The following is a 1,303-nucleotide window of genomic DNA, read 5'->3' as shown; positions in this document are numbered from 1 at the left end:
TGTTGCCTGTGGTTCCTGTTTTACAAAGAGGCTATGGAGCACTCACTGGTGTGGGAATAACTGTGCTGCATTGACATTGGGTGTTCTGATGCTCTCGGTGCCCCTCTGCTCTGTGGGGAAGGTGGGTTTTGGGTAGGAAGGGCCATTCCCTGCCCTGGCTAAGCAAGGAGCTGTGCACTCTCTTTGGAGGCTGCTGTCACCCACAGTGTGCCCCCATCCCTGGTGCAGGTATCAGCACCTTACCTGCCCCAGGAGTGCCTTGGCCATAGTGAGGCCCCTCAGAACAGCTCAGGAGCCTTTATGGGATCACTGCTGAAGGAGAGCAGTGCCCCTGCTGAGATTTGTGCCCTATCACCCACCCACGCTGCAAAGGGAAGATTAGAGGCTGCATTTTTTGGGAGGGGCAAGAGGAGACGTGAGGGCTCAAAGCTGGGCAAACCCTGGCACAGGTCTCCTCCTGTTTGCCTTCTGAATACTTCAAGTTCAGACCCACCCTCTGCAGGGATCTTTCCCTTTCCTGTAATTCCTGTCCTTGGCAAGAAAGCTTCCCTGACACCATGGGAAGGCCTGTGCCCTCACTCTCTTCTACATCAGTGCATTATTAAGAAAGGTGAAGTGCCACCTCTGCTCCCAGCCCCAGAGGGGGCTGGCAGGGGCTGGAGGTGCTTCTGCTGAGGTCCTGGGCTCCCAGGGTCCTGCTCTCAGCTTGCCCAGGGTGGGGGGCAAAGGCTTTGCCCCCACTTGGTCCCCCAGGAGGGTGATGGGGTCTTGGGAGGACAGCTGTGGTGTGGGAAGCCCACTGTGGATGGGAGGCTGCTCTCTGTGTGCACAGCCAGGTGCTGGGGCAGCAATACTGGGTCAGGCCCTGATCTCACTGCCTGAGGGGCTGCTCCAGGTGCAGCTTGGCTTGGGGCCAGCAGCAGCTCTCAGGCCTCCCTTGCTGGATGAACACCAGGGGTCTCTCCTGCCCGGGCTGGCACCGACTGGCACCACTGCTGCCGTGCCCAGGGCCTGCTCTGCTGGCAGGCTTGTCCCTGTGAGGTGCATCCCTGCAGACATTCCAGGGCAGGGAGGGGTCCTGCAGGAGGTGACATCCCGTGTCCCTACAGTGCTGGCAAAAAGGCTCTGGGGGCCAAGTGGTTGGGTTTTTTCCTCACTTTAAATTTACAACAAGTTGAAATCTGCTGGCTAATTACAGCTGTGATTTAATTTAAAGCCCTTCTCTCCCTGCAGTAGCATCATGCAGTGGGTGCCCAGCCATGAGGTAACAGCAGGGATTGCATCAGCAGGGCAGCACACGCCC

Source organism: Geospiza fortis, unplaced genomic scaffold (assembly GCF_000277835.1).
Source record: "Geospiza fortis unplaced genomic scaffold, GeoFor_1.0 scaffold407, whole genome shotgun sequence".
In the NCBI taxonomy this organism is placed as follows: Eukaryota; Metazoa; Chordata; class Aves; order Passeriformes; family Thraupidae; genus Geospiza; species Geospiza fortis.
Note: the sequence above shows the minus strand (reverse complement) of the source record.